Raw genomic sequence first — 11,918 nt, forward strand, 5'->3', positions numbered from 1 at the left:
AAATATTTACTGATGAAGATCAAAGAGCACAGTCTTCAGTATGGATTGCTTCTCAATGTAAAGAAAACAAAAATCCTCACCACTGGACCAATAAACATTCTTATCAATGGAGAAAAGATTGACATTATAAAGGACTTCATTCTTCCTGAATCAACTATCAATACTCATGGAAGCAGCAGTAGCAGTCAAGAAATCAGATGACATATTGCATTAGGCAAATCTGCTGCACAAGACCTTTTTAAAGTGTTGAAGAGCAAAGATGACAGTTTGAAGACTAAGGTACACCTTACCCAAGCCATGGTATTTTCAATAACATCATATGCGTGCAAAATCAGGACAGTGAATAAGGAAGACCATAGAAGAAATGATGCTTTTGAATTATGGCGTAGGAGGAGAATATTGTAAGTACCATGGGCTTCCAAAAGAACAAACAGATCTGTGTTGGAAGAAGTGCAGCCAGAATAGTCCTTGGAGTCCAGGATGGCCAAACTTCATCTCTCATACTTCGGACATATTTCAGGAGGGACCTGTCACTTAAGAAGGATATCATATTTGGTAAGGTGAAGGGTCAAAGAAAAAGAGGAAGACCCCAGACAAGATGGATTGGCAAAGCGGCAGCATCAATGGGTTCAAACGTGGCAACAATTTTGAGGTTGGCCCAGGATCAGGCAATGTTTCATTCTGTTGTGCATAGGATTGCTATGAGTCAGTACCAACTCAATGGCACCTAACAACAACAACAACAACAAAGTGAACATAAATAGGTGACCACTCTCTTCTTTGGGAAAATTTTCCAAATCAGGACATGGGCAAGCAGAGTGTCAGGCTGGCCATAAACACTATACCAACGAAGAAGATAAACCAATGGAGTACTAATTGGTCACATAATGGATTGGAGTGTCTAAGAACCCCAATTATACAACTGGTTTTCCCCACTTGCAGGTTTTTCTACCTAGGGTTTTTGTTATGTTTTGTTTTGTTTTGTTTATTTTGTTTTAATAATGGGCAGAGCAGGAGACTAGAGTAAGGAAAGGTTAAGAAGATATAAAGATGCTTCGCCATCTTCAAGTAAGAGAGGCCTGTAGGAGAAGGGCAGTTTAAATAAATAGTCAGGTCTTATATCCAAGACAGTGAAAACCAGAAATAACTGATAGTAACAAAAGCTGCAACCCAGCTAATAGTAAATTTTAAAAGAGGAAGGATATATAAAGATAATGAGTATATGATGAAACAATTTATATCAATTAAATTGACAACAGATTAAATGGACAAGTTCTTGTAAAACACAAGTTACCCAAACTGACAATAGAATCAAAATAAAATAAGATAATTATAAACCTGTTAAAGAAATTTAATACAAACATAAAACAAGAAAACAAATAAAAACCTTACAAGTCCATGTGGCTTCACTGGAAATTTTACTAAGCATTTAAGAAATTATACCAAACTACAATAAATCTTTCAAATAACTTAAAACGTGGAGAGATTTCCCAATTTGTTTTACTAGGGCAGAAAATCCCTAATCTTAAAACCTGACAAGGGTATTATAAGAAATTAAATTTACAAACACATATCCATATCTGGTGCCTGAAAAATGATAAAACATTTCTGGAAAAAACCAAAAACAAATAAGACCAAATAAATTGAGATACACAAGACTTCAAAATATTTGTGGAAAAATTCCATTATCTTTATTTTTCCCTTGCATATTATGTATATCAATTAAAAGATTAAATACTGTTAAGATGTCACTTTTCCTAAATGGATTCCATGCCATCTCAATCAATACCCAAGCTGGCTTTTTTTCTGTAGAAAAAAAGATGAAAGACTGATTCTAAAGGTCATAACAAAATGCGAAGGAAGATGAGACAGTCTTAAAGAAAAACAATGTTAGATACTTATCAGAGATTGTTGTTTTTAAGTACCATGGAATCATAGTGATCCTATATAGGGTTTCCAAGGAGCAGCTGGTGGGTTTGAACCAATGACCTTTCAGTTAGCAGTCCAGTTCCAGTGCTTATTTTACAGTACCACACCAGGACTCCATTGCACCAGAATTAAATTACTTTAAAAAAAAAATACTATAAAGCTATAAAATTAAGCTGGTGTGCTGATGGTGCAAGAATAGACAAATTAATGGCAGAGAGCAGAATAGGCCCACATATATTCAGCTATTTAAGACAAAGTGTTGTTGTTATTGTTGTTGTTGTTAGGTGCCATCAAGTTGGCCCTGACTAATAGAGCCCCTATGCACAGAATGAAATATTGCACAGTCCTGCACCATCCTCACAACTATTGCTATGTTTGAGCCCATTGTTGCTACCACATCTCATTGCGGGCCTTCTTCTTTTACCAAGCATGATGTCCTTCTTCAGGGACTGGTCGTTCCTGATAACATGCCAAAAGTATGAGAGACAAAGTCTCACCTTCCTTGCTTCTAAGGAGCATTTTTGTTGTTGTTAAGTGCTATCAAGTTGATTCTAACCCATAGCAACCCTGTATAGGGTTTCCAAGGAACAGCTGGTGAGCTTGAACCGCCAACCTTGCAGTTCAAATGGCTTTGCAGCCTGGCACATTAATCCACAGTGCCACACCAGGGCATTAGACAGGTTTGTTCTTCTGACAGTCCATGGGACTCCTAGTGCAGGGTTGTAGGATCAGCCCTGGATAGCAACCCACAAGTTTGGCAGTTCAAACCCACCAGCTGCTCCTTGGAAACTGTATACAGGATCTCAATGTGTCAGAATGGACTCAAGGGCACTTAACACCACCAACAACACAATTCAAATGTGTCGATTTTTCTACCTTCTTCCTTATTTGGTGTCCAAGTTTCACATGCATTTGAGTTGGTTGAAAATACCATGGCTTGGGCTGGGCACAGCTTATTCATTCAAACTGGAAATACTTCTTTAAAGAGTGTTCTCTTGAACACTCTTTAAAGAAGTATTGTGTGGCAAGTTTGCCTAATGCAATACATCATTTGATATCTTGATTGCTGCTTCCATGAGTGTTGATGGTGGATCCAAGCAAAATGAAGTCTTTGACAACTTAAAACTTTTCTCCATTCATCACAATGTTATTTATTGGCCCAATTGTGAGGATTGTTGTTTTCTTTACATTTAAGTGCAATTGGTACTGAAAGCTGCAGTCTTTCATCTTCATAAAGTATTTCAAGTCCTCTTCCGTTCCAGCAAGCAAGGTTGTGTCACCTGCATTATCACAGGTTGTTGATGAGTCTTCCCCCAATCCTGAGGCCATGTTCTTCTTCATATTATCCAGTTTCTTGAACTGTTTGCTCAGCATACAAACTGAATAAATATGATGAAAGACCTGGTACACACCTTTTCTAGTTTGAAACCACACAGTATCCACTTTATGGTAAGTATACCCATACACTTCACTAGGAAAAGGAAGGTATTGTCAATAATGCTAGGGGGAAATGTTCAAGATGGATCACAGACTTTAGCACAAAAGGTAATATTCTACAAAAATGAATAGAACAACCAGAAAGAAACTTGCTTGACAAAGACAAAGAGGAACTAAACAACACAATCAGCCAACTGTACTTCATAGATGTGTACAGAGCATTCAACCCAACAACAACACAGTACACATTCTTTCCAGTGCACATGGAACATTCTCCAGAAGAGACCATGTGCTAGGCCACAAAATAGCCTACATAAATCTACAAACATCAAAATACTACAAAGCATCTTTTCAGATTACAATGCTATCAAATTAGAAATCAACAATAGGAAGACCAAGGAATTAAGTCAAATACATGGAAACTGAATAACACCTTGCTGAGAAGCAGTTGGGTAGTAGAAGAAATAAAAGGTGAATTCACAAAGTTCCTAGGAACAAATGAGAATGAAAAAAAAACATACCTAAATCTTTGGGACACGACAAAAGTGGTCCTGAGAGAAAAATTTATTGTAATAAATGCACACACCCAAAAAGAAGAAGGAAGCAAAATTAACACATTAACACAGCATCTACAACAAATTAGAAACATGAACAGAGGGATCCTACAGTCACCAAAAAGAAAAAGAAATAACAAAGATTTGAGCAAAAATAAATGAGATAGAAGACAGAAAAATGAGATAGAAAAAATAAAAAGAATCAACAAGACAGGAAAGGTTTAACAAAATTGACAAACCATCGGCAAATCTAACAAAAGAAAAGAAGGAGAAAACACAAATAACATGCATTAGAAGCCACCTGGGTGATGTAAAAATGGAACAGAAGGAAATCAAAAGGATAATAACAGAATATTATGAAGAGTTGTACTCCAACAAATTTGAAAACTTTGAAGAGATGGATACATTTTTAGAAACATATGACCTACCTAAACTTACATAGAGTGAAGTAGAAAACCTGAACAGACCCATAACAAAAGAAGAAATTGATCAAGTCATCAAAAAACTCCCAATCAAAACAAATCCAGGCCCAGATGTCTTCTCTGGTGAGTTCTACCAAACATTCAGGGAAGAGCTGTCACCAATTCTACTCAAATTATTCCAGGATATAGAGGATGGAAAACTCCCTAAAACACTCTTTCTTCTTCCTAGTCTATAGTAGTCTGAAAGCTCTGCTAAAACCTGTCTACCATATGTGACCCTGGTGATATTTGAAATACCAGTGGCATAATTTCCAGTATCACATCAACATGCAAATCACCACAGTATGACAATCTGACAAAATCCCATACTAAATAATAATAAATCACTTAGTTTATTTTTAGCTTATATGCATAAATGGAAAATCTAGTTCACTTATTGTTGGAGGGAAATCAGTAATACACAGAGAAAGGGCAAAAACAAAATGATTAACTTTGGAGAAAGCAAAAGCTTCAAGTAAAAGGACCAACTTAGAAAACAAAAATACTAGGATTTCTGGCAATATGGTAGACTAGGTAGAGATGCTACACAGACCTCTACAAAAAAGATATGGAAAAACATATGCAACAGATGTAGTTAATAATCCTGGAATCTTGAGTTTCTAAGGCAGATATAGAGAAATGGATTGAATGCTTACTAGGAGAAGTTGGACAGGTGTGGTGGAAAAAAAAGAAGACAGGTGAACTGTGTTAACCAGCTAGACATGGGGTGGCTATTTTGAACTTTATAGAGTGACTTTGATGACAGGTGGTGACCTGGTGACAGAGATACACATTGGTGACTGACAGTGAGAAAGGTGTGGTTTTTCTTGTTCCTCACACTCCACTGATGACCCAAGGCATGGCCAGCCCCCATCATCATCTACCCAATGAGGGACAGCAACAATGCTCAAACAGCCCAGTTATAAAAGTACCCTCTCTGACCACACCTGCTGGACAAGAGTCAATACCAGCTTCTAATTCACCTGATCAACAACAGACAACATCCAACACCAATTAGACCCACCCTAAACTGAGCTGCATGAACAGAGAACTATGTACACACCTCCATTCTCTAACCACACCCACCAGGAGTTAGTTGGTAAGTGCCTAAAACAAATCCACATATAATCATCAACTGAATACAAACACAGCATCACCATAATGTCTTAAAGGCAACAGACAGTTTCTATTCACAAGAAAAAATAAGACAGAGTGGTTCAAACAATTGACCAAGATGCAGAGCCAGAAAATGTTTCTAAGGTAGAAAAGGCATTGGAACTATCTGAAAAAGAATTCAAAAGAATGATATTAAGTACCTTCAGTGGGTTGAAAGAAGGCAAAGAGACACAAGAAAAACTTTGGAAGAATGCAGGAAAACACTACAGGAATAAACAGACAAAATAGATGGAAGATTAAAGACAATATAAAACCTACAAATAGAAATCCAAAAGATTAATAATAAGATTTCAAATATTGTTAATACATTGAAGGACAGAGGAGTTGATGTGAATCAACTGAAGCCTGGAAGGTGCCACTTGAAGGTGGCACTGTAGGCTATTGTGCTGGACAGCAAAGTCAGTTTGAACCACTAGGTCAGTGGTTCAAGCTCACCAGCCACTCCTCAAAACTCCGATAAGTAGCATCGAGTCGGTTCCAACTCATAGCGACCCAGTATAGGGTTTCTGAGTAGCGGCTGGTCATTTGAACCACTAGTCTTTTGGTTTAAACCAACCTTGTGATCAGGTGATTATCCTACAGCACTACACCAAGACTCCTTATTAGTCATTTGTTATTTTTAAGTGCCATCAAGTCATTTCCAACACATATTGAACCTGTAAGTGGTTTCCTAGGATCTACTGGTGAGTTTGAACTGCCAAACTTGCAGTACAAATTGACCTTGAGTTTCAGTGCTTATCCTACAGCACCACACCAGGACTTCTCATTAGCCATTGTTGTTTTTGTTGTTAAGTGTGATCAAGTTGGTTCTAACCCTGTATAAGGTTTCCAAGGAGCAGCTGATTAGCCATTTGAGAGATGCACATCAAAACAAGAATGGGCTCTCATTTCATCCCAGTATTAATGGAAATTTTCAAAAACACAGAATACAACAAATGCTGGTGAGGGTGTAGAGAGACTGGTACCTTCCTACATTGCTGCTGCTGGGACTGTAAAATGGTACCACCATGGTGGAAAACGGTATTAAGCGCTCTCAAGAATTAGGAAAGAGCAATACTGTATGACCCAACAATCCCTCTTTTTAGAATATATCACCAAGAAATAAGAATAGATATATGATATGAATAGATATATGCACACTTATGTTCATTACAGCAATAGTCACAATTCAAAAAAAAAAAAAAATGGTGTCTGTTTAAATGCCCATCAATGGAAAAATGGACAAACTTTGATACATACAATGGTATACTATGCAATGTTAAAGAATAAGGATGAATATGCCAAACACCTCATAACATGTATGAACCTGGAGGATATTATGCTAAATGAAAATAGTCAATCACAAAAGGGTAAATATTGTATGAAACCACTATTGTAAAAACTCAAGAAAAGATTTCATGCTAAAAGAACATTCTTTGATGGTTACCAGAGATGCGCGGTAAGGGAGTGTAATGTCCGTACATATAAGAAAGAATGAAAAAGTCGAAGTTATGAATGAAATAGAAAACAAACTTGGATTGTTTCATATTTTTTGAAATACCAGTGGTATAATTTTTTGTGGGGATTGCCCTGGCTGCTGGAAAACTCATGCCAATAAGCAGCTCTTTATTTGAAGTCTTATAAAGAAATTTGAAATAATTCATTTTTCAAGCTAATTTCTAAACACTCATTTTCTTAGTAAGCCTAATATATTTGGAGAAAATGTCTTGGTACAATTAAAACATTTTTTGGATCATGCTCAAAGCCTGATGAACAATGCATCAGAATATGTTATCTTGCCTTGACCATTTGCTAAAATGACCATTTGAGGTGTTTCATTTTAGATTGTAAGCTTAATGGCTATAATTACATTTTTATATAGCAATGACTGCAGTATACTCTTAGTGCTTAATAAATTTTCATGATTATTAACCATAATAAATATATACATGTTGCAAAGTTATGTCCTCTTTTAGCATATTGATTATATTTCTTAATTTTTCCCCCTGTAGTTGCCTTGTTGTTGTTGTTAGGTGCCATCGAGTTGGTATTAACTCATAGAGACCCCTATGCACAACAGAACAAAACACTGTCCGATCCTGGGCCAACCTCACTAATGTGGCCACACTTGAGTCCATCAATGCTGCCACCTGGTCAATCCATCTCATTGGGAGTCTTTTTCTCTTTTTCTCTGACCTGCCACCCTACCAAACATGATATGCTTCTCCAGTGACTGGTCCCTCCTGACAATATGTCTGAAGTATGAGAGACAAGCTTAGCCATCTGGCCTCCAAGGAGCACTCTGGCTGCACTTCTTCCAACATGGATCTGTTTGTTCTTTTGGCAGTCCATGTCACTTTCAATATTCTCCTCCAACACCATAACTCAAATGTGTCAAGCCTTCTACGGTCTTCTTTATTTACTGTCCAGCTTTCACATGCATATGATGTTATTGAAAATACCATGGCTTGGATCAGGCACACCTTAGTCCTCAAGCTGACATCTTTGCTCTTCAACACTTTAAAAAGGATTTGTGCACAAATTTGCCTAATGCAATATGTTGTTTGATTTCTTGACTGCTGCTTCCATAAGTGTTGATAGTTGATCCAAGAAAAATGAAGTCCTTTACAACTTCAATCTCTTCTCCGTTGATAAGAATGTTGTTTATTGGTTCAGTGGTGAGGATTTTTGTTTTGTTTTTTTTACATTGCGATGTAATCCATAATGAAGGCTGTGCTCTTTGATCTTCATCAGTAAGTATTTTAAGTCCTCTTCACTTTCAGCAAGCAAGGTTGTATCATCTGCATATTGCAGGTTGTTAATGCATCTTCCTCCAATCCTGATGCCAAGTTTTTCTTCAAATAATCCAGCTTCTCTGATTATTTGCTCAGTATACAGGTTGAATAAGTATGGCGAAAGAATACAACCCTGTTGTAGTTGCCTTAGAGTTTGTAATGTTGTTGTTGTTTGTTGTTAAGTGCCTTCAAGTCGGAGCCAACCCATAGCGACCCTGTACAGGGTTTCCGAGGGTGTAAATCCTTACGGGAGTAGAAAGCCTCATCTTTCTCCCGCGGAGCGGCTGGTAGTTTCGAACCACTAACCTTAAGGTTCGCAGCCCGATTCGTAACCACTACACTACCAGAGCTCCTTAGAGTTTGTAATATGTCTTTATAACTCACCAGTCTTGGACCATCAGAGTAATATTTCTCTGAGGTGTTTGTTTTTTTCCTTTTTTTTTGCTCCTGACAAGTAAAGACCAATAATTTTATCTAAGCTGGTTGCTTACAAGCTTTTAAGACCCCAAACACTACTCATCTCACTAGGATGCATGACCTTTGTAAACTATATTAAGCCAATTAATTGTATGGTCCCATGAAACTAAGGTCCTAAACCTTCAAATCCAGAAAACCAATCTCAGGAGGTGTTTGGTTTATGTCTGAGAAGCATCTGCAACTGTGTTCTTTATATCTCTCTCTCTCTCATATATATATACACACATAACATATATACACATAACACATATGTATATATACAGACATATAACTGCACATAATTGTACACATGAGGAAACCTCAAAAGCCTGTAGAAAAATTATATTATCTTATTTCTTTTTTTGAAATGTATTATTGTGAATTGAGTGAAGGTTTATAGAGCAGATGATCATTTAACAAATTTCACATTCAACAAATCATACACTTTGCTTCATCTTAATGATTGCAATCCCTTCCGTATAACAACAGTTATCTCACTTCCTCCATGTGGTTCTTATTTTCATTCTACTCTCCTTCCCAGCTCTTCTGAACTTTGTCCTTAGGTAAATGTTGCCCTTTTGATCTTGAATGGTACACCTTTCCATAGTGAGCATGTTGTTGTTGTTGTTGTCAGGTGCCATCGAGTCGGAACCGACTCATAGCGACCCCATGCACAGCAGAACGAAACAATGTCTGATCCTGGGCCAACATCACTACCACTGCCACACTTGACGCCATCAATGATGCCACCTGGCTGATCCATCACGTTGGGGGTCTTACTCTCTTTCTCTCACCCTCCATCTTACCCAGCATGACATCCTTCTCCAGCTACTATTCCCTCCTGACAATATGTCCAAAGTATGAGAGTAGACATTTAGAGCATATCTTACTAGTATTGTTGTCCCCCTATGTAACTATCTACTGCTTGGGCCACAATGGTGAGTTCCATCCCAGACCTGAAAGGTGGTCAAGAACCATAGTTTTGGGTTCCTCCAGTCTCTTTATGACCAGTAAGTCTGGCCTTTTTATAATTTTGAGTATTTTTTTCACATTTTCTCCCACTCTGTTACCTTCTAATGTGATCCTTTTCAGAGCAGTTGATAGTGGTAGTTAGGCACCATCTAGTTCTTCTGGTCTCAGAGCCCTGGAGACTGATGTTCACATGTTCCATTAGTCCATTGGAACAATGGACTAACAATAATCCAAACATTTTCAAGTTTCATAATTCTTTGCTCTGCACATAGAGAAACAAATAACTGCTCCTTAGATGGCCGATCATGAGTTTTTAAGATCTTAGTTGTTACTCACCCAGAAAGATGCAGAATATTGTCTTTGGGGATTATATTATGTCAGTTGACCATGGCATCCCTTGAGAAATTCCTTGCCTCAAGGTGTTTGGTAATGTCTAAGAAATTGACATCATTTTGTCCACTGTATACAGGGTTGCTATGGGTTGGACACTTAACAATAACAACAATGCTCAACCACATTCATAGGTCTCAAACCCTGTATACTTGTGGGTATACTCCTGTTCTCCATCCCATACTCATTCAGTTTGTGTATCTGTCCACAGAACACTATTGTTGCTATGTTGTATATATAACAGTATTAATCTCTAGCCTGTTTAACCTTTGCATTCTTCCCTGTGTTGTTACCTGTCTTCATCATTATTCTACTAACTTCCCTCATGTTGCATATTGCTTTCCCTATCACCCAAGTCAACATGTGTCTGCCCTATGGTCAGCGAATTACACTCCCTTACCTCCCATCTCTGGTAACCATCAAAGAATGTTCTTTTAGCATGAAATCTTTTCTTGAGTTTCTACAATAGTGGTTTCATACAATATTTACCCTTTTGTGATTGACTATTTTCATTTAGCATAATATCCTTCAGGCTCATCTATGTTATGAAGTGTTTGGCATATTCATCTTTATTCTTTAACATTGCACCATAAGGTTGGTGGTTCAAGCTCATCAGCTACTCCTAGGGAACCCTGTACAGGGTCATTATGGGTCAGAACTGACTCAATGGCACTTAACAAAAATAACAACTTATTTATACTAAATAAAATCCAATTAATTATGAGACTTGAACTAGAAAACTTAAAACAATTATATATCATCATTATTCTCTCTAATAAGATGACAGAATTAAAATTCAATGGGTTTCTACAAATGACTGGGAAAAAATTAAATATAATCAACACTGATAAATGAATTTGGGTTTAAAATTCTCAATCAATGCACTTACTTTTATTTGGTATTGTGGCGCTGTGGGTTAATGTGCTGGACTGCAAAGTTGGTTTGAACCATAAGGTCGACAGTTTCAAGCTCACCAGCCACTCCTCAGAAACCCTATACAACAGGGTCGCCATGGGTCGAAACCAACTCAAAGGTACTTAACAATAACATTGCTCCAAACAGCTAGAATTCATGATTAAAATACATGTTTTTCTAAGGCAAGGCAAATTTGATTTTGTATAAAGCATTGTTGTTGTTAACAGCTGTGGAGTTGGTTCTGACCCACAGAGACCTCTTATAGGATTTCCAAGGAGTGGTTGGTGAGTTTGAACTGCTGACCCTGTGGTTCAAAATGACCTTGTGATTCAGTGCTTGTTCTACAGCCCCACATCAAGATTCTGTATAAAGCATAGCATGGCTGTTTATAGTATGGCTATAAAGGCAATATGATAAGTATATGCACATACACTTTTTTAAAGTGATGCATTCCAAACTATATAAAACTTAATTTCATATCCTATCATAACTCTACATTGTTGACACTAAACTTAAAAACATATTTTCTGAAATACATTAAAAAATACTTCATACAAGGTTGAAAATAGAAATACCTTATGACCCAGCAATTCCTCTACTTGGTATTTACCCACAAGAAATACAGCCACAAAACAAGAAGATATATGCACACCAATGTTCACAGCAGCACTATTTACAATAGCAAAAAGATGGAGACAACCAAAGTGCCCATCTGTTGGGGACCCACCTCGACATTGGGGTTCAGTTCACGAGGAGAGGATACCTGACGGCGATTCATATATATCAAGAATACACAGAAAGAGACAAAGAGAGAGACAAAGAGGCACCCCAAAGCCAGGGTGGATACATCACTG

This window comes from Chrysochloris asiatica, unplaced genomic scaffold (assembly GCF_000296735.1).
Source record: "Chrysochloris asiatica unplaced genomic scaffold, ChrAsi1.0 scaffold00392, whole genome shotgun sequence".
Classification (NCBI taxonomy): Eukaryota; Metazoa; Chordata; class Mammalia; order Afrosoricida; family Chrysochloridae; genus Chrysochloris; species Chrysochloris asiatica.